This window comes from Nomascus leucogenys, chromosome 18 (assembly GCF_006542625.1).
Source record: "Nomascus leucogenys isolate Asia chromosome 18, Asia_NLE_v1, whole genome shotgun sequence".
Classification (NCBI taxonomy): domain Eukaryota; kingdom Metazoa; phylum Chordata; class Mammalia; order Primates; family Hylobatidae; genus Nomascus; species Nomascus leucogenys.
In genome coordinates, this window is record NC_044398.1 from 19,192,783 (window position 1) to 19,220,284 (window position 27,502).

Below are 27,502 nucleotides of genomic sequence, written 5' to 3' on the forward strand. Positions count from 1 at the left end.
TTATATTTTGAAGTTATGCCTCTTTGGAGAAAGGTTTCACCTTATCAGGTTTCATCTTAATCGGTTGAAAACCTTGCTGTCCTTATTCTCTTTCCCTAGGCCTCCCATTTCATAGTAAGACATCCTCAGCTTCCAGTCCCTCTTTCCCCTGGTTCTGCTAGGGGTCTTTCTCTTTGCTGTCCTTCCTGGACAAACGATCTGACCCATAGATTCAGGTTGTTGTGCCACTAAGTTCTCCCATGACCTGGTCTCTCAGCACATGTTTGGCAGGTTAGGGAGGTCACCCAGTCCCCTCTCACCCAGCCTTGGTCTCTTACAAGAAAAAGGAGCCCCAAGGTATCTAGGCAACCTTGTACATTCTGACTAATTGATCACATCATAGAATCCTTGAAAAAGAACCAGAACTCCAGAGAGGGAAGACATCTATCTTGCTGTGTTTGGACAGGCCAGCCCCTGAAACATCTTGGGCAAAGGAGGGTTAACTTCTCAAAGTTTAATAGGCAAGACCAGCAACCATGCAACAAGGTAAATTGTTCTCACGAGAACTCCAAAGACTATTTTTCTCTCTCTTTTTTCGAGGCAGGGTCTCTCTACGTTACCCAGGCTGCTCTCGAACTCTTGGGCTCAAGCAATCTCCCCACCTTAACCTCCCCAGCAGCTGGGACTACAGGCACACGCCACTGCACCCAGCTGACTTTTCCTTCTAAGCATCTTTGGCTGGGCACGGTGGCTCATGCCTGTAATCCCTGCACTTTGGGAGGCCGAGGTGGGTAGATCACTGGAGGTCAGGAGTTCGAGACCAGCCTGGCCAACATGGTGAAACCTCATCTCTACTAAAAATACAAAAAAATTAGCCGGGCATAGTGGTAGGTGCCTGTAATCCTAGCTACTCGAGAGGCTGAAGCAGGAGAATCGCTTGAACCTGGGAGGTAGAGGTTGCAGTGACCCAAGATTGTGCCACTGCACTCCAGCCTGGGTGCAGAGCGAATCTAAAAAAGAAAAAAAAAAAGGAAGAGAGAGCATCTTTATCTTCATTTTCTAGCTTTAAGTGTTACTTTCTCCCAGTAACATTTGGCCCAGAAAGAATTGATGAATACAGATTTAAGAATAAGATTTTCCCCATGATGCTGCCTTTCCAGAACAAGTGAGTTCATTCTCATTTGTCTTTTTCAGAAATCTTTTATCTATCTTTCTCCCATTAGCTGGAGTGGGTGCTCCATGAGAATAAAGACTTGGGTTTCATTCTTCCTATTGTCCCCAGAGCCTACCATACTGGCTGGCATTGAGTAGCAATTGAACAGTTTTCTGAATGAATGAATGAATGAATGCTCAAATAAGCACATGAATTAATTATCACTTTCCTTTGAATCTCTCCATTCTTCTTCCTAACCCACTGGGGCTCGATCCTTATACACAGAAGATATTCTATAAATGATGATTCAATGAATGCCAAGCCCTGTTCTATGCACTGAAGACAAAAAGAAATAAAAGACATCATTCCTGCTCTGTAAGAATTCATAGGCTAGTAAGGAAAGAAAGATATATAAATATCTGTAATACAACATGGTAAACAGGAACAAGGTGATGACAGTTCCTGACCATTTCCTATATCCTTTAGATCAGGAACTCTCAACCTGTGTGCATGTGTATGTGTGTGTGTGCATGTACCATGTACTCCTTGGATAATCATTTGAAACCTTGTATTCTTTCTCAGAATAATGTTTTTAAATGCATAAAATACATACGATTACAAGGGAAACTAATAGTGTGAATTACATTTATTAAAATGTTAAAGTGGCACTATGGTAATACATGCATGTATTTATTAATGCATTATGTAGCAAGATCCAGCAGGAACCTATAACAACGACAATTTTGAAGTCTTTTTTTTTTTGCGAGGCGGAGTCTCTCGTGCTCTCACCCAGGCTGGAGTGCAGTGGCGCAATCTCGGCTCACTGCAAGCTCCGCCTCCCGGGTTCACGCCATTCTCCTGCCTCAGCCTTTCCGAGTAGCTGGGACTACAGGCGCCGGCCACCACGCCCGGCTAATTTTTTGTATTTTTAGTAGAGACGGGGTTTCACCGTGGTCTCGATTTCCTGACCTCGTGATCCGCCCGCCTCGGCCTCCCAAAGTGCTGGGATTACGAGGGTGAGCCACCGCGCCCGGCCCGGCTTGGTTCTAATAAAACTTTATTTACAAAAATAAGTGACAGGCTGGATTTGTCCTGCAATTCGGTTTGTCAATCCCTGGTCTAAATTATCTTATTTACAAATTTATTAAGACTTGCTTTATAAATATGTTTGCTTTGAAATTTGAGTGCTTTTCATGTGCACTTAAAATATATTCTGTATTAGCTGGGCACAGTGGCTCATGCCTGTAATCCCAGCACTTTGGGAGGCTAAGGCAGGTGGATCGCCTGAGGTCAGGAGTTGAGACCAGCCTGGCCAACATAGTGAAATCCTGTCTCTACTAAAAATACAAAAAAATTAGCTGGGCGTGGTGCCGGGCGCCTGTAATTGCAGCTACTTGGGAGGTTGAGGAAGGAGAATCACTTGAACCCAGGAGGCAGAGGTTGCAGTGAGCCAAGATCGCGTCATTGCACTCCAGCCTGGGCAGCAAGAGCGAAACTCCTTCTCAAAAAAAAAAAAAAAAAAAAATATATATATATATATATATAAATTAGCCGGCTGTGGTAGTGCACTCCCGTAATCCCAGCTACTCGGGAGGCCGAGCCATGAGAATTGCTCCAACCCGGGAGGCAGAGGTTGCAGTGAGCTGAGATCGTGCCACTGCCCTCCAACCTGGGCAACATGGTAAGACTCTGTTTTAAAAAAAAATCAGTATCTTAATTTTAAGATATTAATTTTAAATGATTAAAATTAATTATTAACATAATAAACATCAAATCAATCATTTAATTATTAATTATTTATAATTATAACTATTATGTTAATATATAATTACATATAATAGGATATTTTATATATCTATATGTATCCTACATATACATAGGATGGAAGCGAAGGATTAACAGATGTATCTTCTCCCAAAGAAGACAAGTATTTCAGCATGCTTTTATGTATTTTGGTCTCTCCTACCCCTATAGCCCATCATACTGAAATGGTCTCGAATTTTAGTTCTGTGTTATTATTCATAAACCTTCACTTATTTGGCTTCCTCTAAGTGTTTTGATGGAGAGATATTATGTGGCAAGCTGAGGGTTTAAATGACTGAAAATATTTTTATTATGCCATCATATTTGAATGCTAATTTGGCTGGATATAAAATTCTACATTCAAAGATCCCTTTCTTCTGTTCTTTAAATCTATTACCTTATTCTTTTCTTGCATCATTGTTGCAAGTCTAACGCCAATCTGGTTCTTGTTCCTTTTTCAGTAATCTGTTTTGTGTCTCTGAAAGCATTTAAAATTTTCTTTTTGGCTGGGTGCAGTGGCTCATGCCTATAATCCTGGCACTTTGGGAGGCTGAGGCAGGAGGATTGCTTGAGGCCAGGAGCTCGAGACCAGCCTGGGCAACATGTTGAAACCCCGCCTCTATTAAAAATACAAAAATTAACCAGGCGTGGTGGTGCCCACCTGTTGTCCCAGCTACTCAGAGGCTGAGGCAGGAGGATCACCTGAGCCTTGGGAGGTCGAGGCTGCAGTGAGCCATGATCATGCCACTGCAATCCAGCCTGGGCGACAGAGGAAGACCCTGTGTCTAAATAAATAAATAAATAAATAGGATTCTACTTTAGAAATTTTATCTAGCTTTTTAAAATTTATTATTATATATTACAAAAAGGCTTTCCCACTTCCCATCTTTTGTATTTTTATAGCTCCTTATAAGCCTAAATAAAATACTATTTACCACACAACTGAGTGCTGATAAAAGTGGTTTGTTTTAGGCCAGGCACAGGGCTCATGCCTGTAATCCCAGCACTTTGGGAGGCCGACGCGGGCGGATCACCTGAGGTCAGGAGTTCGAGACCAGCCTGGCCAAAATGATGAAACCCCGTCTCTACTAAAAATACAAAACTTAGCTGGGCGTGGTGGTGGGCACCTGTAATCCCAGCTGCTCAGGGGCTGAGGCAGGAGAATGGCTTGAACCTGGGAGGCGGAGGTTGCAGTGAGCCGAGATTGTGCCATTGCACTCCAGCCTGGGCAACAACAGCAAGACTACGTCTCAACAACAACAACAACAAAAAAGGTTTGTTTTATAGTGAACTGTGGAGGGATAACGGACAAAGCTGGGTAGAAAAATAAATCTGATGGTAGGGTTAGGACTGAGGGGGCAGAGGAAATGAGATTGACATTTCCTAGGGAAACTGACAGGTTAGCCAATGCTCCTATTCCAATCCATCTTCTTGGAACCTCCGTGCCATTTCCTCTGACATCTGAAGCACTTGCTGTAAAGTACTCACTGCTCACACTACGGCTGCCTGGCTGGCTTTCCTTGAGAATATGTATGTTTATTTTATTTATTTATTTATTTATTTATTTATTTATTTATTTATTTATTTTTGAGACGGAGGCTTGCTCTGTCACCCAGGCTGGAGTGCAGTGGCACAACCTCGGCTCACTGCAAGCTCCACCTCCCGGGTTCATGCCATTCTCCTGCCTCAGCCTCCCGAGTTGCTGGGACTACAGGCACCCGCCACCATGGCCCGGTAATTTTTTGTATTTTTAGTAGAGACGGGGTTTCACCATGTTAGCCAGGATGGTCTCGATCTCCTGACCTCGTGATCCGCCTGTCTCGGTCTCCCAAAGTGCTGGGATTACAGGCGTGAACCACCGCGCCCGGCCGAGAATATGTATGTTTAATCTGTATTTTGTCTATGAAGCTTTTTGAGGGCTTTGTAGTTCTACTCCACACACTGCCCACTCACCCATCTCCTTTTCCTCCGGTGGCTGCTACATGGAAAGTACTATGGATCAAATCGGAAATCCATCTCTCCTCTCAAAGGCAGCTAAAGCTATGAGGTCAGGCTCTGGGCCCAGATTCTAGTCCTGATTTCTGAGTCTGCTTTCCAGGTCCGGGAATGCACTGGGGCTGACGACAAGGCTGGAACGTCCCGGGATGGAAGCTTGGATCCGAACTGTTGGACGGCGTCTGGAGTTTTTGCACAAAAGAGAATTGAATTGTAGATCAGCTGGGAAGTTACTGTGGTAGTCCTGGTGCCCTGCGGCCTCCAGCGACTGGAACCCTGTGGGAGCACATAGCTGGCATTTTTTGCTAGAGATTAGGAAGTCTTTTGCTTCCTCTGTGAAAAGGCTTGAATTCAATGGACTGTTGTGGTAAGATGAAGTTTGTTTTTTTTTTTCCCTTATTGGTAAAAATAAAACAGAGATTTGGCTTGGGTTATTACGCAGCGGTGGGCACATGAGCTCGCTCTCCAGTGTTTGGAGGGAAGCCAGTTGAAGAGCATGTGGTCACATTTTTGTCCGGCATCATCAAGAGTGTAGAGAAGCTGTGATTCTAGCCTCAGAGGAGTGAGTTTTTATTGTGGTGTGACTCTTCAAAGACCATTTTTATGCAAGAAATGTCAGAGGCCCATTTCATAGTAAGTTTCTTTGGAAGTTTTGTTTTGGTCAATGCTATATTATCACTCACGGGCTGAGGTCATCTCCTTATGATGGTGTCCCCAAGACCCTTCACTGGCCTAGGGGGCAGTGGTTGGTGGTGGGAGGCCCAGGCTGAGAGGCAGGTCTCTGTGTTGTATGTCTTCCTGGGCTTTAGTCTGGCTCTTTCTAAAATGGGCTAATCCTCTCTCTGCCCTCTTCCTCATTGGTGAAGGGCGTTGGGACAACATGCAAATATGGTTCAAAGGAGAATTGAAGCTGCTCTTTTGTACTCTGTCACATTTGCTTGCTCTGAATTGGGTCTTTTGTTAGCATATTCTTTGAAGTAGAACTTGTCCATGGTTGACTTTGGTGTCTTGATTTGGAGAAGAAATTGAGTAGTGCCCAGCTGCAGGTAGACTGACGAGGCTGAACTGGGTTTGCATGGGGTTTGCAGGATGTGCAGAATGGTTAAATGAATGTATGAATGAACATATGTAGATCGAATGTTTGATGGGGAACCTCAGAATGACCCAAGAAATATGTTTCTCCAGAAACTAAGTAGATCTTGGGCTGTGAAGTATTTAGTACACATAACAAGCAATGATAGTTTAAATATGTGGTCCAAAAATTTCTTCCTCATCAGTCAAGTCATAAATGCAGGACTTAAGGGAAGCCACATGTGAGAGGTGTCTGTGACTTAGGACACTGGAGGCCTGGGTCAGAGTTAGGAATCAGGACCTCGCAAAATTTCCTTAACATTCTCCAGAACGTGGCCCAATCTACAAAGCCACCCTCATGTCAGCTGCTCAGCTGGAGAGCACATGTGCTTGAAGTTTCTTTCACTTTCACTCTTGCTTTAATAAAAGCATTTATAAGTCCAGGAGCTTATTTTATACTTTGGTTGATCAGCGATTGTGTCTTCACTAAGAACCACCCATATTGTCATCCTTGGGCAGACACGAGAAAGGATGAAAGGATTTGCCTGCAAGAATCTAGAGAACTAAGGCCAAGGGAAGCAGGTCAGACGGAGGTAGATTGCATCTCAGATTTAACCGGCCAATGATGAAAAAAGGTTTTTTTTTTTTTTTTAGACAGAGTCGTGTGCTGTCATCCAGGCTGGAGAGATCTTGGCTCACTGCAAACTCCGCCTCCTGGGTTCACGCCATTCTCCTGCCTCAGCCTCCCAAGTAGCTGGGACTACAGGCGCCTGCCACCACGCCCAGCTAATTTTTTTGTTTTGTATTTTTAGTAGAGACGGGGTTTCACTGTGTTAGCCAGGATGGTCTCGATCTCCTGACCTTGTGATCTGCCCACCTCGGCCTCCCAAAGTGCTGGGATTACAGGCGTGAGCCACCACGCCTGGCCTGGAAAAGGTTTTTTGAAGAGTGAGGTAGCACTTATCTGGATCTTGTCTTGGGTGGGTGCTATGGTCTGCATGTTTATGGCCCCCCAAATTCATAATTGAAACCTAATCTCCAATGTGATAATATTAGAAGGTGGCGTCTTTGGAGGTTATTAGGTCATGAGGGTGGAGCCCTCACGAATGTGATTCATCCTCTTATAAAGGAGACCCTAGAGAGCTTGTTTGCCCCTTCTACCAGTGAGGACAGAGTGACAAGGCTGTCTTTGAGAAATGAGCCCTCACCAGGCAGGCACGAAATCTGCTGGTGACTTAATCTTGGATTTCCCAGCCTCCAGAACTGTGAAACATACATTTCCATCATTTGTAAGTTACCTAGCCTATGGTAATTTGTTGTAGCAGCCTGAATGGACTAAGACAGAGGGTGGGAGTGGAATATGATGTGCTAGGTTCTTTCCAGTTTTCAAATAATATGCTTTTACCTTCTGGAGTTTTATCCCCTGTGCCACTAATCTCTGAATTGCTAAAATCTTTGCATTTTTGTCTCCTACTCTCCACTTTATCAAACAACCTGTCCTATGTCTCTCTATAGCTGCAGACTCCTATCAGACCTCTCAAAATATCATTTATGACTTCCTCTTCCATGTGGAGAACATGAGAGAGTGAGAGAGAACTGGGATCTTCTATACGTTTAATGAGTGAATCCACATGACTGTAGGCATCTAGAACAGGGCTCTCAAACTTTAGCTGGTCACAGAATCACCAGGAGGGCTTGTTAAAACACAGATTCTTGGTTCCACCCCAAAGTTTTCCATTCAGTAGGTCTGGGGAAGGGCCCAAGAATGTGCATTTCTAACAAGTTCCCACCTAATGCTGTTGTTACTGGTGCAGGGACCACACTTTGAGAACCACCACCCTAGAGGATGGGGACCAAGCCAGCCCACTCTCAGTAAAATCCCAAACTCAGAGGGGCAGATTAATAAGTACCAGGGTGTGCTGTCCTCTTCCTCCTCTTTGTCTTCCTCATCCTCCTCTTTTATCGAGGCTTACCTGATCCCTGCCTCAGGGGCCTCCAAAGAAAACTCTGACTTAGACCAATGTGTCCCAGATTCAATATCACTTTCTATAGGAAGCCATCCATGAACCCCAGGATTAGATGTTGTGGCTTCCTATACTTCTTCTTGATAGCTATCATGATTCACAATTTGCAACTGTGATTTGTGTGATTTCTTAATCTGTTTCCTTCAGAGACTGTAAGCTCCATGAAGACAGGATATAACAATAGTAGGAAAAAAGGAAGTGTTTGGGTGGGGAATGGTGGTGAGTCAGTCACCCTTACGATTGTGCACAATAAAAGGGAGTGAAACAACAGAAGATTTTTGTCCTCAAAGAATAAAGGAAGGGAAGGGAGGAGAAAGGAAAAAGGTGGCCTGGAATATCCATTAGAACTTTGGCTGCCAAGTCTAGCCCAGCTCTCTCTGGTGCCAACCAGAGGTTTGCCTGCTCTATTTTGGCCACAGAGTGGGCATTTCATCTCTCCACGCATTTTAAAACCCGAGTTGTTTTTTTTTTTGTTTGTTTTTTTTTTTAGCTCTGAGCTACTTACCCCTTGCTCTAAGCCTCAGCTAGAGCACCCATAAAACAGAGAATTAAGGCTCCAGGGCTGAAGAGACCTAACTACAACACCCAGCTCTGCTACTGTTGCATTTCCATGAGTGCCTGAATTAACTCCTCCAAGCTTGGGCTTCCCTCCTGAAAAGGGTTTCTACTCCTAATGTTGTTGGGACACTTCCAGGAATCAGGGCACGTGAAGTCCTTAGCACAATCCCTGGCTCAATGCACACGAGTGGCCATTGTCATCACCATCTTCAATATCATCGTCCTCCTCACCATTGTCACCATTCCTGTCCCCACACCCAAGGTTTCTGAGGTCTCAGTGGGATAAAAGAACTTCATAACCACGAAGCACTGTCTGAATGTCAAGGGCATCCAAGTGCCCCATCCCCTGCCCACAAGTCTTGGAGTAACATCCAAGGATGCCTTTCTTCCCCAGGACGCTGGCGCAGGCTCTACCCCTTGCAAGCCTTTGGTGACTCTTGATTTTACGACAAATACATCTTTTGTCTCTTCTGTTTTCAGGACTTCAACTAACCAACTAAAGAACTGTTCCCAGAGCATTGTTCCTGAGGAGGAAAAGAGCCCAAACACCCACCCACATCTGCTTTGTGCCAAGAATCCACAGTTGGATTGCAAGGACAGTGTATGTTGTCCTTTTGGAAAAATGAGAGTGAGCCCAAATGAAGAGCAAGCAAAGGTGTCTCAAGTCATCCCAAGGCAAGTTGGGGGTAGCCTGGGCTGTGACGGCCTCCCTCCTGCATGAGGCTCTCTCTCTGGCTTTTCACATTAAGTAGCTTTCTGTCCTTCTCTGTAAAACAAAATGAATGAGCCGGGCGCGGTGGCTCACACCTATAATCCCAGCACTTTGGGAGGCTGTGGTGGGTGGATCACCTGAGGTCAGGAGTTCGAGACCAGCCTGGCCAACATGGTGAAACCCCATCTCTACTAAAAATACAAAAAAAATTAGCTGGGTGTGGTGGCAGGCACCTGTAATCCCAGCTACTTCAGAGGCTGAGGCAGGAGAATCACTTGAACCCAGGAGGCAGAGTTTGCGGTGAGCCAAGATTGTGCCATTGCACTCCAGCCTGGGCAATAAGAGCAAAACTCAGTCTCAAAAAAAAAAAGAATGAAGGGATAATCTGGCAGGTTGTGGTGGCTCACACCTGTAATCCCAGCACTTTAAGAGGCCAAGGCGGGAAGATCACTTGAGGCCAGGAGTTTGAGACCAGCCTGGTCAAAATAGAGACATCCCATCTCTACCAAAATTTAAAAAAAAAATTAGCCTGACGTGGTGGTGCATGCCTGTGGTCCCAGGTACTCTGGAGGCTGAGGTGGAAGAATCACTTGGGCGCAGGAGGTCAAGGCTGTAGTGAGCCCATGATCGCACCACTGCACTCTAGCCTGGGTGACTGAGTGAGACCCTGTCTCAATAATAACAATAATAATAATAATAATAATAATAATAAAGAGCTGGCTGGGTGTGGTGGCTCATGCCTGTAATCCTAGCACTTTGGAAGGCCAAGGTGGGCGGATTACTTGAGGTCAGGAGTTCGAGACCAGCCTGGCCAACATGGTGAAACCCCGTCTCTGCCAAAAATACAAAAATTAGCCAGGCGTGGTGGCAGGCACCTGTAGTCCCAGCTACTCAGGAGACTGAGGGATGAGAATCGCTTGAACACAGCAGGCAGAGGCTGCAACAAGAGGTTGCAATGAGCCAAGTTCACACCACTGCTCTGCACTCCAGCCTGGGTGACAGAGTGAGACTCTGTCTCAAAAAAAAAAAAAAAAAAGAAAAAAAGAAAAAGAAAATAAAGAGCTATCCAAGTCTCAGGATCTTAAAAGGTAGATCCTGGGGTTTAAGCCCACTTATTTTACAGATGAGGCCCAGAGAGAGGCAAACACTTTCCCAGGGATACACAGTAATTTGTAACTGGGCCAAAGCTCACTATAGTTAAGTCTTTTTGTTTGAGGTGACTGAGATAATGCCATCTATGATTTTTTTTTTTTTTAAGGCAAATGCTGTGCTGATATTCCTCACAGTTTGAAACTTGTAAAATGCCTCTCTTCCCTGAGCACCCATCTGTCCTCTACTACCCTCGGGGTTTGGGACTGATGCTCTGTGGTTGAGGGACAGTGTGCGAGAGTGGTTAAGAAGGGAGGAGCCTGATTTCAAATCTCAGCTTGGTTAACTTATAGCCATATGACCTTGGGAAGCTACTTGACTGCTGTGAGCCTCAGTTTCCTCATGTGTAAAATTGGGAAAATAAAACTTATGAGGAGTTCTTGTGAACTAATGCCCGTGAGGTATTATATTTATAGCAGTGCCTCGCAGACAGGAAGTATTCGATAAATGCTAATTTATTGAATTTAATGACCTCTAAGAGAGTTGCTTAAGGGCAAAGTGGAAGTCAACTGAATAGTGGGTACATCCTCTCTGAAAGCAAGGCTAAAACTATGTTAAAAAAAGCATTACTGGAAAGGAACAAGGAATGCAGCTGCTAAGCCAAGTGGAGTGGCTCACTCGTGTAATCCCAGCACTTCGGGAAGCTGAGGGAGGAGGATCACCGGAGCCCAGCAGTTCGAGACCAGCCTGGGCAACACAGTGAGATCCTATTTCCCTTTTTCTGAGAGAGAATCTTGCTTTGTCGCCTAGGCTGGAGTGCAGTGGCACAACCTCAGCTTACTGCAATCTCCACCTCCAGGGTTCAAGTGATTCTCCTGCCTCAGCCTCCAGAGTAGCTGAGATTACAGGGACTCACCACCACGCTCAGTAATTTTTTTAGTTTTTCTTTTTTTAAGATGGAGTCTTTGCCACCCAGGCTGGAGGGCAGTGGCACGATCTGGGCTCACTGCAAGCTCCGCCTCCCAGGTTCACGCCATTCTCCTGCCTCAGCCTCCCGAGTAGCTGGGACTACAGGCGCCCGCCACCACGCCCGGCTAATTTTTTGTATTTTTAGTAGAGACAGGGTTTCACCATGTTGGCCATGTTGGTCTCAAACTCCTGACCTCAGGTGATCTGCCCACCTTGGCCTCCCCAAATGCTGGGATTTACAGGCATGAGCCACCGCACCCAGCCGTGAGATCCTATTCCTTAAAAAACAAACAGACAGGCCGGGCGCAGTGGCTCAGGCCTGTAATCCCAGCACTTTGGGAGGTCGAGGCGGGTGGATCACAAGGTCAGGAGATCGAGACCATCCTGGCTAACATGGTGAAACGCTTTCTCTACTAAAAATACAAAAAATTAGCTGGGCGAGGTGGTGGGCGCCTGTAGTCCCAGCTACTCGGGAGGCTGAGGCAGGAGAATGGCCTGAACTCGGGAGGCAGAGCTTGCAGTGAGCCGAGATCGCACCACTGCACTCCAGCCTGGGCGACAGAGCAAGACTCCATCTCAAAAAAACAACAAACAAACAAACAAACAAAAAACAGAAAGGAATCCAGCTATTAACAAAATTCAAATGAATTGTGGATTTTTCTGTTACTAAAACGAAGAGATATCAGGATCCCTAAACTCAAGTAAATGACACAATAAACGAAGCATTGAATTTGAAGCTGTGTCATGACGGTGCCTGTGCCAGATTTGGGGGAAGGGCAATACTTGGCTTACACAGATGCTCTAGATCTTGAAGAGGGAGAGAGGGGCACAGTTCTGCAGAGACCTATGCGAGTACCAGAGAGAGGGCCAGTTACTTCCAGGGTGGAGAGTATATGGAGAATGGAACCACTAGCTATAAAGCAGCCTACATGGTGGGCTGGTGGAAACATCAGTTTCTACATGACCTCTAGACCAAACACTCTCTAGACAAAATGCAACTCTGCTTTGAATGACCTTCAAAGTGAATGCCCTGGGCCAGTCCCAAGGGTTCCTTCCCCTCCTCCTACTCCGTCTCCTGGGTAACAACATTGTCAGCCTGGGAAGGAAGGGGGTGATAGCATAATCTTCTCTGTCATGTTACAGACCCAAGGAGCTTTTAATAAATAAATACCAATGGGAAAGAGATAACATGCATTCTCTGTAAGTACTTTGGTAATTCAAAGCAGTGTTTTAACTAGACTGGGGAAGTTGCCTGGGTATCAGAAAGGAAGGCAAAAATGTGTGTGGAATTTGTCAAAATTTGTTAAGCCCATCTAGCATAATAAGGAGAACATCTTTTTATAAAAACAAAGTTAAATCATAAATTATGGCCGAGTGCAGTGGCTGACACCTGTAATCCCAGCACTTTGGGAGGCTGAGGTAGGAGAATCGCTTGAGCCCAGGGGTTCAAGACCAGCCTGGATAACATAGTGAGATCCTGTCTCTACAAAAAATTAAAAAATTAGCCAGCTGTGGTAGTTTGAGCCTGTAGTCCCAGCTGCAGAGGCTGAGGTGGGAGGATCACTTAAGCTCTGAAGGTGGAGGCTGCAGTTAGTGTGATTGCACTACTGCACTCCAGCCCAGGTGACAGAGCAGGACTCTGTCTCAAAAACAAGCAAATAATTGCAAGGCATATATTTTATTTTTGGATCATGCTTTACTTTTTTTTTTTAAGATGGAGTTTTGCTCTTGTTGTCCTGGCTGGAGTGCAATGGCGCAATCTCGGCTCACTGCAACCTCCGCCTCCCAGGTTCAAGGGATTCTCCTGGCTCAGCCTCCCAAGTAGCTTGGATTACAGGCATGTGCTACCATGCCCGGCTAATTTTTTGTATTTAGTAGAGAGGGGGTTTCACTTTGTTGGTCAGGCTGGTCTCGAACTCCTGACCTCAGGTGATCCACCCACCTCGGCCTCCCAACGTGCTGGGATTACAGGCGTGGGCCACCTCATGAGGCGCCTGGCCTCATGCTTTGCTTTGAACTAGGGGAACCATCAGTGACTTTGTAGAGGAAGCTCATAGAGAAGCCAGGGACAAATCCTAGAAGGCTTTACGCTTTCAGCCAGGGCTCTCCAGACTATTTTGGTTATGCACTCCATCAGTAAAATATTTTTGTAGACACATTGTATTAGTCTGTTTTCGCACTGCTATAAAGAAATGCCCCTCGATTATGTCATAATAATATCACACAAGTATTTGAGTTGAAAAAAAAAGAAAGAAAAAGAAATGCCCGAGACTGGGTAATTTAAAAAGAAAAGAGGTTTAATTGACTTACAGTTCAGCATGGCTAGAGAGGCCTCAGGAAACTTATAATCATGGCGGGAAGGCAAAGGGGAAGCAAGGCACCTTCTTCATACGGCTGCAGGAAGGAGAAGTGCAGGGTGAAAGGGGAAGAGCCCCTTATAAAACCATCAGATCTCGTGAGAACCCACTCACTATCACAAGAACAGCATGGGGGAAACCGCCCCCATGATCCAACTACTTCCACCTGGTCTCTCCCTTGACATGTGGGGGATTATGGGGACTATAGGGATTATAATTCAAAATGAGATTTGAGTGGGGACACAAGACCTAACCATATCACACATTCCTCAGTACATAGATTTTAATTATTTTGAGATTATATATATTTATGAGTCCACTTATGTGAAATGGCCAGAAGGCAAATTCACAGACACAGAAAGTAGATTAGTGGTTGCCAGGGGCTGGGGGAAGGATTGAATGAGAATGGCTGATGATGGGTATGGGTTTCCTTATAGGGTGATGAAAATTTTCTAGAATTAGTGATGATGGTTGCACAACCTTATGAATATACAGAAAACCACTGAATTATACACTTTAAAGGGTGAGTCTTTTGGCATGTGAGTTATAGCTCATTTTTTAAAAGATCACATATATATAACGTGTACATTATAAAGAATAGGCTTAAAAAGTTATAGGGTGAGATTTTAAAAGTTATAAGTAGACTGAACGCAGTGGCTTACACCTGTAAACCCAGCACTTTGGGAGGCTGAGGCAAGGGAATCACTTGAGACCAGGGGTTCAAGACCAGCTTGGGCAACATAGCAAGACCCTGCCTCTACAAAAAAAAAAAAAAAAATTAAAAATTAGGCTGGCATGGTGGCGCATGCCTATGGTTGCAGCTACTCAGCAGGCTGAGGCAGGAGGATTGCTCGTGTCTGGGAGTTCGAGTTTGAGGCTGCAGTGTGCTACGATGGCACCACTGCACTCCAACCTGGTCAACAGAGTGAGACTCTTTTGGAGATGTCTTTGCTAATTTGCACTTCTATTGCATTTCCTCTCCAAAGCATGACTCTTTCTTTGGACATAGTCATAAGCAGAGAAGGTTGTAGTTGGTGATGAGGTACCACTTCCAGACCAGGCTCCAAGGAATTTCTTCTAGAATGACAGGCTGCCAGAAACCTTGACTGGGTGCAGTAGCTCAGGCCTGTAACCCAGCACTTTAGGAGGCTGAAGTGGGAGGTTCGCTTGAGCCCAGGAGTTCGAAACCAGCCTGAGCAACAGAAGCTGCAATGAGCTATGATGGCGCCACTGCACTCTAGTCTGGGCAACAGAGCAGTACCCTGCCTCAAACAAACAAAAGGAGAAACTTTATGACATTTTACCTGGGTTTACGAATCATCTAGAAACGTGTCTGCACTATGTCTTGGTTCTCAGTATTAGGGTGTTTAGCTTCCTAATTGATGAGGACAAAAATGAGACCGACAATCCTCTGACCCTGCCTTCTTTGAACTTGGCCTTTCTCTAGGCGTTCAAGACCCAGCTGTTGAAAGTAGAAAAGCAGAAGAAAGGACCCGAGGTCAGCAAGTGCCCTCCCCACGATGGGGCAGATCTGCCAGCGAGAATCGGTAAGCTCTGGTGTTTCTTTCTTTCTTTTTTGAGATGTTTTTGTTCCGTCGCGCAGCCTGGAGTGTAGTGGCGCGATCTCAGCTAGCTACAACCTCTGCTTCCCAGGTTCAAGCGATTCTCCTACCTCAGCCTCCCGAGTAGCTGGGATTACAGGCATAGACACCGCGCCTGGCTAATTTTGCATTTTTTGTAGAGATGGGGTTTCTCCATGTTGGTCAGGCTGATCTCAAACTCCTGACCTCAGGTGATCCGCCCACCTCGGCCTCCCAAAGTGCTGGGATTGCAGGCCACTGTGGTGTTTCTTTAGCTTCTCAGAGGGGTCACATGTACCATAGCCTGCTCAACCTGCTCTCCCTGGCAGAGGGGTGTGTTGGGGTCCATCTTAGAGGAGGGAAAACTCTGACCAAGAGCACAGCAGGAAAGCGTCATGAGGCAAGGCAGGAGACCCCTCAGACCCAGCCTCTAAGTCTTGGTGCAGCAGGGGCCACTTGTGTTCTGACCAAGGGAAGCCCAGAGGATCGTTCTGTATCCCCTGGTTAATTGCTTTTTAGACAATTATGCTGCGAAGTCATCAGTGTGTCCTGGAAATAGGAGTTTGGCTTTTTCTTCTCTAAGAGAAGCCCCCTCTGGCTGAATTTTATGTTGCTATGTAAAAATGGGCTTCTGCCCATTAAAAAAAAATTTTTTTTTTTTGAGACAGAGTCTCACTCTGCTGCCCAGGCTGGAGTGCAATGGCAAGATCTTGGCTCACTGTAACCTCTGCTTCCCGGGTTCAAGTGATTCTTGTGCCTCAGCCTCCCTAGTAGCTGAAATTACAGGCGTGCGCCACCATGCCCGGCTAATTTTGTATTTTTTTGTAGAGATGGGGTTTCGTCATGTTGCCCAGGCTGGTCTTGAAACCCTGGCTTCATATGATCCGCCCACCTCAGCCTCCCAAAGTGCTGGGATTATAGGTGTGAGCTACTGCACCCGGCCAATTTTTTTTTTTTAATTTTAACAGAGACAAGGTCTTACTATGCTTCCCAGGCTGGTGTTGAACTCATGGCTTCAAATGATCCTCCCACCTCATCCTCCCAAAGTGTTGGGATTACAGTGTGAGCGACTGTGCCCAGCCCAGAAGCCAGTTCTTACATCTTAAAGAGCTTTGATTCTCCTCCTGGATGTTGAAATAAACCCTGGAAGATATTTATAGGACAAATTACGTTCTTCTGAGTAGCCGGCTCATTTCAAATTAATCTATGCTGTAGATGGGTCCCTCTGGAGCAAGGATTCCAGCTGTTCCACCCCGCCCCCCACCAACAGAACAATCTGGGAAACTGAGACACAGTGGGGTTGATCTCGAAGACAAACAGTGCTCATACTAACTGAGTCCCTGAGCCCAGAACATTCTCAGAGCCCCATTTAAATCACCGCAGTGGCCTGGCCTGTTTGCTCTATGAGGACTTTCCCCTGGTCAGCCCTTGGGTGGCAAATTAATTCCTGATATCTGAAAGTGGACAATACACGCTCAAGGAGTTGCTTCCACCTCAAGGCAAGAGGTGAGGGGCTTGGGCACGCCTGGAGTGGTCATCTTTCCCTCAGTCCTACAAGAGTAGCTTACAATGCCCTCTTCAGCATCTTTGAGAAGGGCTTTGCAAAGTCCAGCTCAGGTGCATCCCTCCTGCCTCCCAGGTTTTTCGTTTGTTTGTTTGTTGTTGTTGTCGTTGTTTTTGAAGCAGAGTTTCACTCTTGTTGCCCAGGCTGGAATGCAATGGCGCAATCTTGGCTCATTGCAACCTCTGCCTCCCAGGTTCAAGCAGTTTTCCTGCCTCAGCCTCCCCAGTAGCCGGGATTGCAGGCTCCTGCCACCATGCCTGGCTAATTTTTTGTATTTTTAGTAGAGACGGGGTTTCACCAAGTTGGCCAGGCTGGTCTCGAACTCCTGACCTCAGATGATCCACCTGCCTCAGCCTCCCAAAGTGCTGCGGTTACAGGCATGAACCTCCGTGCCCAGCCCCTCTCAGGCTTTTGAGAGGATTGAATTCTGTCCTGTTCCTAATGCCCAACTGGAAGCTCTCGGCCTCATTCTCCTTTGTGGAATCCAAGGCTCCTGCGTGGTTGTCAGTGGGGAGTGGAGGCCACTAAATACAGAAATCCAAAATTCCTCTTAGCCGTTGGGCCTCTCAGGCCTCTTCCTTTTCTCCTCCTTCACCCCCAGACAGAGTGAGAAAAGTTTTGCCTGCTCTGGGAAAGAAAGAGCCCTTCTAAACCTGGAAGTTTGTTTGGGATGTCATTGTCACCTCTCGTGGCCCCCTTCCTGTGCCCCTGCCTGGCTTTGCCAGTCCTGGGCAGAATGCCACCAGGAATTTAAAGCAGGCCAGGCCAGCCTTGGAGAGGTGGCACAAAGCAGCCAGTGTCACAGGCGCCATGTGGCAGTCAGCAGGTTTGGACTCCAGCACCCAGAGTTCAGTGTCAATCTGACGACAGGCCCTCTGTGGTGCTTGGAGGTCCAGGGAGAGGAGCACAGGCTCTGGGATCTCAGACACAGATGGAAATCCAGCAGCTGGATGTTGATTTGGTCCCGTCAATTAGCCCAGAGCAGTTGTAGTTCTTATTGCCTGGAGCCGCTGTCAATCCATGATCTTTATTGTAGCTGCTGCCATTTACCAGGCAAGTCCTCTGTGCCCACCACTCCCAAAAGCCCAGTGAAGAAGGTGTCATTCCCACTTCACAGATGGGGAAACTGAGGCTTAGAGAGGTTAAATTCCTTTCCCAAGCTTGTTAGCTGGTCCTGGCAGATCCAGGACATAAACTCAGGTCTCTCTCACTCCGGGACTGTGCTCTTTCTACCCACCATCAAGCTCAAGGCTGAAAGTGAGGTGTGTGACTCCAACCCTATCTTCCTAAGGATACATATATTTTGAGTTGTTCCAAGCTTAGAAACTCATGCTCGGGATGTTGAAATTTCCACTGTTAGCCTAAGGAAGGGCCAAAAATTGCATGGTCCATTTGGTTTCTTTCTCATAGGTTTCCTGACAATTCCAAGCCCCAGACAGTATTTTTCACTGTTGCCTTCCTTACTATTAATTCTCATGTAGGCTTGGAAGTATCTGCAAGGCTTCATTAGAGCCATTTCAGCAGGAAGTTGGCTATCATGGGGGTGTCAGTGTAAGGCCTAGGCAGTTTTGGCTTTGGGCATGTGGAAAACTTGCCTGGATTGTTCTGGAAGCTCAGACTGTCTATGGGATGCCAGTTTTTGCTTCCGTAGTTTTCCTAGGACCATAATTTTTTTTAATTTTATTTTTTATAGATGGGATCTCGCCCTGTCACTCAGGTTGGAGTGCAGTGGCACAATCGTGGCTCACTGCAGCCATGAACTCCTGAGCTCAACTGATTCTCTTGCCTCAGCCTCCCAAGTAGCTGGGACTAGAGGCGTGTGCCCCCATAACCAGCCAATTTTTAATTTTTTTTTTTGTAGAGACAGGGTCTTGCTATGTTGCCCAGGCTGTTCTTAAACCCCTGGCCTCAAGTGATCCCCCTGTCTCAGCCTCCCAAAGTGCTGGGATTACAAGTATGAGCCACTGCACCCAGCCCTAGGACCTTGATTATGTGAGGTAGGACAAGAAGTGCTGAAAAGATCATCCCTGCCCTCCAGGGGAGATACATACATGGGTTACCCCTGATTCTTACAGGGACTACCTGCATGTCCATGGGCTGCTATGCAAACTTCCAGGAACTTCAGTCTCCTTCCTTATAGAGTGGGGTTGCCCCTTGTGCTCTGTCATTCTGGGTTCCATCCCTTCTCACCCATTAATAGTGGGGAGGAAGAAGGAGAACTAATATTTATGCTGTGCTTTCTGGGTCTGGGCGCTAAGAAAGGAGGCACTTTACAGGTTGTTATTACAGATAAAGGGCTGAGGAGGGCCTCAGTTTTCGTATTGGTATTTTTTTCCCCCAGTTTTCCCCCAACCTCCAATGCTGCAGAGATACCTGCAGGGGTGAGTGGAGATTGACAATCAGAATCCTATGAGACCTCCAAGTTGAGAGCAGAGTCCTTTGAAGTCTCTAGTCATCACCAATATACTTGAGTTTGGGCTACATCTGTTCTGACTTGGGGCTCCCCAGGAAGTTTGTCTCTAGCAGCCCTGGGATGGGTTGGGACCAGGACCCACCGTATCCCCTGCTAGTGGTAGGTGGAAAGATGGGGCCAGGCCCTAATCCATCTGATTCATTTCCCCTTTCACTGGACAAGACTGATTTGGCCTCCACTGGCTCCAGAGCAGGCATGCTGGCTATACTCCCAACACTCATTTCTGGAGGTGTGACTTGAGCCCATTACCAAGCATTTTTATTCATCCCCCTGCTTCCTATCTGGCGTCTTCTGTATGTGGGGACGTTTATCAACTCTGTGCTCCTTGGGTAGCCTTCTTCTGTGCCCAGTGACACAGGACAGCTCAGTCCCCAGCCTCAGCCAGCTGCCCTGGACATGTTAGGCAGGTGGGCTGGTACTCACCTGTGCCTGAGGTTCCCAGCCTCAGTTCACCTCCAATAGGTCTAGGTTTCCTTTTCCATGAAGTATTCCAGCAACCAGAAAGTCAAGCATCTAAACAGGCCAGCTTGCGCATGATTTTTGGAGATACTGGAGGAAGAAGGAAGATCTCTCCAAGATATGTATGCACTGTCATTTCTGCCTCCAACCTTGAAACCTTTCTCTGTATCAGTCAGCTTTTACTATGTGTGTGGTGTAATAAATCACCTTAATACTTAGTGGCTTAAAACAATAATCTCTTATTTACCGGCAATCCTGTGAGTTGGTCATTTGGACTGAGCTCAGCTGGAATGGCTCTTCTGTGTCCCATTTACTGTCAGACTGGCTCCCTCAGAGGTCTGCAGGCAGCTTGAGGTCTGTGGCTTCTCTTCCACATCTGAAAGTTGACTGGCTATAGGCAAGGGTGGTAACTGGGCCATGTGCCACACATGTTCAGCAGACTAACTGGGGCTCATTCACATAGCGGTGGTTGCAAGGGTTCCAACAGCAGCATGAGAAGTCAAGCCCCAAAGCACAAGCATATTTGTTTTTTTTTTTTTTTTTTTTTGAGACGGAGTCTCGCACTTTGGCTCAGGCTGGAGTGCAGTGGTGCTATCTCGGCTCACTGCAAGCTCCACCTCCCAGGTTCACGCCATTCTCCTGCCTCAGCCTCCGGAGTAGCTGGAACTATAGGCGCCCACCACCACACCTGGCTAATTTTGTGTATTTTTAGTAGAAATGGGGTTTCACCAGGGTTTCACCGTGTTAGCCAGGATGGTCTCGATCTCCTGACCTTGTGATCTGCCTGCCTTGGCCTCCCAAAGTGCTGGGATTACAGGAGTGAGCCACTGCGCCCAGCCCTGCACAAGCATATTTCAAGTGTCTGTTTGCATGGCATTGCTATTGTCCTATGAGCCCAAGCAAGTCACATGGCCAATTCCGGAGTCGCTGTGGGTGCAGACTATGTAAAAGCATGGGTACAGGGAGTAGAATTAGTGTGGCTGTTTTTTGCAAACTATTTATTACACCCTCCCTATCCATTCAGCTATCATCATGAAAAAATTCATATGAGCTTTTCTCTTGATTGGCAGCAGCTTCCAAAATTTGTGAGGCAAAGGAAGTTATAAAAAAGCAGAATCTGCCAGGGGCAGTGGCTCACACCTGTGATCCCAGCACTTCGGGAAGCTGAGGCGGGTGGAACACTTGAGCCCAGGAGTTTGAGACCAGCCTGGTCAACATAGAGGGACTCCATCTGTACAAAAAATAAAAAATTTGGCCAGGTGCGGTGCCTCACACTTGTAATCCTAGCACTTGGGAAGCTGAGGCAGGCAGATCACTCGAGGTCAGGAGCTCAAGACCAGCTGGGCCAACATAGAGAAATCCCATCTCTACTAAAAATACAAAAAAAAAAAATTAGCTGGGTGTGGTGGCGGGTGCCTGTAATCCCAACTACTCGGAAGGCTGAGGCAAGAGAATCGCTTGAACCCGGGAGGCGGAGGTTGCAGTGAGCACTGCACTCCAGCCTGGGCGACAGAGGGAGACTCCATCTCAATAAATAAATAAATAAATAAATAAATAAATAAATAAGCCAGGTGTGGTGTTGCACACCTGTAGTCCCAGCTACTTGGGAGAGTGAGGTGGGGGGATTCCTTGAGCCCAGGAGGTTGAGGCTGCAGTGAGCCATAATCACGCCACTGCACTCTAAGCCTGGGCAACAGAGAGAAAGAGAGAGAGAGAGAGAGACTCTGTCTCAAAAAAAAAAAAAAAAAAAAATAGCGAGGGGAGGGCAGAATGCTAACTCATCTTTCACAGACCCTGTCAAGAGCTGATCACTGCTTGATGGCCATGTTGCCTCCTTGCTCATCAGGGAAGCATTGCATCCTTCAGGGTAGGAGACACAGCAGGGCCAGTGGTTCAGTAGGGATTAGACGGCTGTGCTCCCACAGCTCCTCTCCAGGCCTCTGTGGCAGCTCCGGTGCTGCTGCGCTGCCATTACCGACTGGCACATCTGTCTTTCTTAGTGGATTGTGGGCTCCTTAAGGGCTGACCCAAGGTTGTTTTTCATCTTGGACTCTCCAGCTCCCAATACAGTGCTTGGTACATTTGTAAGAACCTAGTAGTTTGTGTGAATAAATTCATGAATCGCACATGACTGAGCTCTGCTGCATTTCATCCAGAGAACTGGTAATCCAGATAGAGTTTGCTTAGACATTCCAAGGTTACTTGTAATTACTTTTGCTTTCTGAGCATGATTGATTAGTTATAAGCATCAATATGTTGTGAATGCAAGTTGCTAAAATGCATTTGTAACACTTGTCCTGTCTTTCTCTAAGGCTACAGCAACTGAAAAACCAAAACTTCATCTACTTGCTGAAAGTGAGGTAAGAAAGCCTTCTGTAACATTTTCTGTAAAAGATAGTGCATGGCAATCCCCTTTGGGATAAGGATTTTAGGCCAGCCAAGCAGTTGTGCAGTGGCTTCTCCAGGGTGTGGAGCAGTATTGACCTCCAACTTGCTTCCTGCTGGACTCAGTCCACCTGAACAGGAAAGGTGCTTTCCAAGGGGGCCTAGTAACAGAGGCCCCCTTCTTAGCCCTTTCTTGGAAGCAGAATGCTAATTGTCAGAGCCAAACACAAGGCCTTCCTGCCTTGGGGATGCGTGGCGTCCTGACCATGAGAGACCCTGGGAGAGGAAATGGAAGGGTCCCTCCCCTCTTGTCTTTTCCATTTTACAGTCAGGCATGCCAGAAACTTGGCACCCATCTGCTCTGCTCTTCAATATGGACAAATTTCAGATCTTTCCTATCGACATATCCCGTTTAGCCCCAAATCAGAGAGTTTCCTGCGCTGTTTGTGCTGACCTACCCTCTTCCCTCCCATTCCCCAAGCACACAGCTTACTATCTCTTTAACATGGCAACAGAGTGGATCTGAGATGGGTTGCTTCATGCGAAGGTGGTGAGGTGTAGACTTTATGAATCAACTTGGGAGAAAAGCACAGAAACTCTCGATTTCCCCTGTGTCTGGGGCCATTACCTAGTCCCAGGTGAGGCCCAAAGCTGGATGTGGATTCAACCTGGAGCTCCAGAGCTCTGCCCTGCTCCTCATTCCACAGATTGAGTAGCTACATTCTTGTTCTTTTGAAAATAAATAAGATTCAGTCTCCAGCCTCAAAAGACTTAATGACTGAGAAGTGAAGTTCAATATTTTTTAAAAAGAGAAAGGTACAACATAGGTGACACTTTAAGAGGCAGGTGAGGGAGTGGTCAACCCCAGCTTGGGTCCAGATAACAAAGGCTGGATAGAGGTGATGAGATTTGCAGAGAGCATATGCCAGGCGAGGAAGGGCATTTCAAGCAGAGAGAGCAGCATGTGCCAAAACAGAGCCTGCAAAGAACGGGAAAAAGCTGGGGAGACTGAGGAGGTTGGATGGGGCTGGGATTGGTTGTCCAGTTGAGAAACTCAGACAGCATGGCCTGAAGGATCCTCTAGGCTGAGGAGTCATGTGATTACATTGTTTTCTGTCTGGCAGTAGCAAGGAGCTTGAGCTGGAGGAAGCCTTGGGCACCCAGGAAACAAGAGAGGGGGTAGGGGGCATAAGTGTAGCGAGACCTCCAGGGTGTGTGCTGTGCAAAATGATCTACTTCCCAGTGGGAAGAAAGTACAGTTGACCCTGAAGCAATGAGGGGGTTATGGACACTGACCGCCCCCACATCATGCAGTAGAAAATCTGTATATAACTTTCTGCTCCCCCAAAACTAAACTACTAAAACTACTGTTGACCCAAAGCCTTACCAATAACATAAAGTCAATCAACAAATATTTTGTATGTTTTATATACTATATTCTGTATTCTTACAATAAAGTAAGCTAGAGAAAAGAAAATGTTATTAGGAAAGTCATAAGGAAGAGAAATAGATTTACTATTCTTTAAGTGGGAGTGGATCACCATGAAGGTCTTCATCCTTGTAGTCTTCACTTTGAGTAGGCTGAGGAGGAGGTTGGGTTGGAGGGGTTGGGTTAGAGGAGGGGTTGGTCTTGCTGTCTCAGGGGTGGCAGAGGCAGAAGAAGATCCAGGTGTAAGCAAACTCGTGCAGTTCAAACTGGTGTTGTTCGAGGGTCAGCTGTATTACAATTCCGTTGTCACCAACTTTTTAAAGACAAATCAATGTTGGTGGCCTTGCAGGTACCCAGGCTTCTCACAATGAGGAGGGGTCGATAGTGGCCCCCTCCTTTATTTCCTGGACCATCTTTAGCATATTCTGAAGCATAGCAGCTTTAGAATTGCTTGGTTGAGGTCAGGCGTGGTGGCTCATTCCTGTAATCCCAGCACTTTGGGAGGCCAGGGTGGGCGTATCACCTGAGGTCGGGTGTTTGAGACCAGCCTGGCCAACACGGTAAAACCCCATCTCTACTAAAAATACAAAAAATTAGCCAGACGTGGTGGTGTGCACCTGTAATCCCAACTACTTGGGAAGCTGAGGCACGAGAATTGCTTGAACCTGGGAGGCAGAGGTTGCAGTGATCTGAGATCCTGCCACTGCACTCCAGCTTGGGCCACAGAGTGAGACACTGTCTCAAAAAAAAAAAGAAGAAGAAAAAAAATTGCTTGGTCAGGCCAGGTGCGGTGGCTCACACCTGTAATCCCAGGACTTTAGGAGGCCGAGGAGGATGGATCACCTGAGGTCAGGAGTTCCAGACCAGCCTGGCCAACATGGTGAAACCCCGTCTCTACTAAAAATACAAAAATTAGCCAGGTGTGGTGGCGGGCACCTGTAATCCCAGCTACTTGGGAGGCTGAGGCAGGAGAAATGCTTGAACCCAGGAGGCGGAGGTTACAGTGAGCTGAGATCATGCCATTGCACTCCAGCCTGGGCAAGAAGAGAGAAACTCCATCTCAAGGAAAAAAAAAGAATTGCTTGGTTGAAGTAGTCTTATGTATCATGTTATTTGGGTTTAATTAGACTGATCCTCACAAAATAGGCAAGTGGTTTTAAAAGATTTCTGCATAAAAAAATGTGGGTTGAGACAGGTGTGGTGACTCACACCTGTAATACCAGCACTCTAAAAGACCAAGGAGAGGATCACTTGAGGCCAGGGGCTTTAGAACATCCTGGGCAACATAGCAAGACCTCATCTCTAAAAAAAATGTAAAAATTAGCTGAGCATGGTAATGTGTGCCTGCAATCCCAGCTACTTGAGAGGCTGAGGCAGGAGAATTGATTGAGTCCAAGAGTTTGAGGCTGCAGTGAGCTATGATTGTGCCTCTGCACCCCAGCGTGGGTAACAGTGAGACCCTGTCTCTTAAAAGGAAAAAAAAAGTAAAAGAAACTGGGTTGAAGCTAACACAAATGAACAATGAGAAAATAAGACGGCTGATAATTTTCCTACCCCCGGTACAGACTATTCGGCTGCATCATGGGGTTGAAAGAAGATAAAGATCTTATTAGATATAATGACAAGTCAGTCAAAAAATTAAAAATTAGCAGGCTATATAAATTCTGGCTTTACATATGATATTGTTAACGATGAACTAATCACTATGTGTACAGAGTGCCTTGAGAGAATTAGCTAATGACACTACTAGGCCACCACATTTTAAAATAGTTCATCTTTATCTATTTATTCATTTATTTATTTATTATTATTTTTTAGAAACAGAGTCTCACTCTATTGCCCAGGCTGGAGTGCAGTGGCATCATCTCGGCTCACTGCAACCTCTCCCTCCTGGGTTCAAGTGATTCTTCTGCCTCAGCCTCCCAAGTACCTGGGATTACCTGCACCACCACGCCCGACCTATGTTTTTATTTTTTTTTAAATGAAAGTATAATTTACTACCAGCCAAACACACAAATTCTGTAAGCTTAATAAGTGTTTTTTTTTTTTTTTTTCGGCTCACTGCAAGCTCCGCCTCCCGGGTTCACGCCATTCTCCTGCCTCAGCCTCTCCAAGTAGCTGGGTCTACAGGCGCCTGCCACCACACCCGGCTAATTTTTTTGTATTTTTAGTAGAGACGGGGTTTCACCGTGGTCTCAATCTACTGACCTCATGATCCGCCCCCCTCGGCCTCCCAAAGTGCTGGGATTACAAGCGTGAGCCACCGCGCCCGGCCATAAGTGTGTTGTTGAGACAGGGTCTCACTCTGTCACCCAGGCTGGAGTGCAGTGGTTCGATCTTGGCTCACTGCAGCCTCCACCCCGTGGGCTCAAGTGACTCTCCCACCTCAGTCTCCCAAGTAGCTGGGACTATAGCCATGTACCAGCCTGCCCATTTTTTTGTTTGTTTGTTTGTGTTTTTTTTTTTTTTTTTTTTGAGAGTCTCTCTCTGTTGCCCAGGCTGGAGTGCAACGGCGTGATCTTGGCTCCTGCAACCTCCACCTCCTGGGTTCAAGCGAGTCTCCTGTCTCAGCTTCCCGAGTAGCTGGCATTACATGTGTGCGCCACCAGGCCCGACTAATTTTTGTATTTTTAGTAGAGACGGGGTTTCACCATGTTGGTCAGGCTGGTCTCGAACTCCTGACCTCGTGATTGCCCACCTCGGCCTCCCAAAGTGCTGAGATTACAGGCATGAGCCACTGCCCCCAGCTTTGTTTGTGTTTTTTTGAGATGGAGTCTCACTCTGTTGCCTGGGCTGGAGTGCAGTGGCACGATCTCGGCTCACTGCAACCTCTGGCTCCTGGGTTCAAGCAATTCTCCTGCCTCAGCCTCCCAAGTAGCTGGGATTACAGGCGCCTGCCACTACGCCCAGTAATTTTTTGTATTTTTAGTAGAGATGGGGTTTTACCATGTTGGCCAGGCTGGTCTCGAACTCCTGACCTCGTGATTCGCCTGCCTTGGCCTCCCAAAGTGCTGGGACTACAGGCCTCAGCCACTGCACCTGGCCTATTTTTAAATTTTTTTTTAGTAGAGACAGGGTCTTGCCATGTTGCCCAGGCTGGTCTTGAACTCCTGAGCTCAAGCAATCCACCTGCTTCAGCCTCCCAAAGTGCTTGGATTACAGATGTGAGCCACCATGCCCAGCTGTTTAAGAAGTTTTAACACATGTATACACCTTTGTAACCATTGCCCAGTTCAAGATATAGAACATTTCCATCGCCCCCCCCAAAATCCCTTCATGCTCTTTTCCAGTCATTACTTCCCATATCCTGTCCTGAGAGTATCACTATTCTGACTTCTATCACCAGAGCTTTTCCGTTCTTGAACCTCATGTAAATATAATCATACATATATACTCTCTCTTGTGCCTGGTTTTAATATTTTTATGTTGCTGCATATATCAAAAGATTATTCCTATGTAATTTTGTTTTTTGCTTTTTTTAATGAGGCGTTTTATTTGTAAATATGTATAACATCTCCAGAAACAGAATCCCAGGATTTTCCTTCCTGTGTGTTTTCGTCTTGCTTCTTCGTGGTCCATGATGCCAGCTGAAATTGTCAGTACAATGAAACCAAACTGGCCAGATGGAAGCAGATTATTCTGCCATTTCTCCAGATCTTTGAGTTGCACATCAAATCTGAGGCTGATCATGCCACACTTGTTTAGACTACTGTGAGGTTCACAACAATTTACCCAGCTCTGTGATCATCAATGATTTCAAATTCGCTAATATAACCATGCTTCATCATCACAGTGAGAAACCAGATGATGACTATGGAGCATGGCCTAAGAACCTGGTGTTTGTCTCTCTTTTCAGCATTGTTGATGCTCTTGAGTGCATCAGCCAGGACATTCATGTGCAC

At 46.4% G+C, this 27,502-nt stretch overlaps 1 pseudogene; it reads right to left on the reverse strand.

The window, feature by feature from the left end:
* Window positions 1-5,003: 5,003 nt before the first annotated feature.
* LOC115831271 lies at window positions 5,004-27,502 on the reverse strand (annotated as a pseudogene).